Here is a 701-nt window from a genome sequence, read left to right as displayed (position 1 = left end):
AACAAGAATAAAATGCAAAACTTTGTTTTAAAATTAATAGAAAAACAGTGAAGTGTTTTTAACTATCAAACACATTCTATAAAATAGTGGATCATATTTAGGGTGTGTGCACGTGAGGGGTCATTTTGCTATGGTCTGACCTTCCATCGAATTTAGTTCCTATCTACTGCTCAGTACTGCTGGGAAAGACTGTGGCTTCCTGTAACCCTGTAATGGAATAATAAAGTATGGAAAATAGTTAGATACCTGAAAATCGTGCTCCAATGAACAATAATGACACCTACATTTTATTCCATGTATATGTCTCTTTACACAAGTTAAGATGGAAGATTGAAATGACTTTGAACATGTATTTTAAAGATGCAGGGGTTTTATTTATAGTGTCATTATAGGTATACAAGGTCATTACTGTCACATGTGAAGAGTGCAGTGAAATTCTTACTTGCGTGAGCTAATCAACGTACAAGGACAACTGAATTCCATTGTTGTAGGGTTAATGTATTACTTCAGCATCCTGCTAAACAATAGTGATAAACCAGACTGAAATCTTCTTTGCCAATGATGAAGAATCTGTTGGGAGTTGAATCCTGTACTGTTCTATGATACATACTAGTAGAACTAGTTTTGGAGTTTTGCATCACTACAAAGAACCAGTCTTCTGCAATATTCCAAAGCAAGAAAACAATTAAGAAATTTTGAAA

This window comes from Polypterus senegalus, chromosome 11, assembly GCF_016835505.1.
Source record: "Polypterus senegalus isolate Bchr_013 chromosome 11, ASM1683550v1, whole genome shotgun sequence".
In the NCBI taxonomy this organism is placed as follows: Eukaryota; Metazoa; Chordata; class Cladistia; order Polypteriformes; family Polypteridae; genus Polypterus; species Polypterus senegalus.
Note: the sequence above shows the minus strand (reverse complement) of the source record.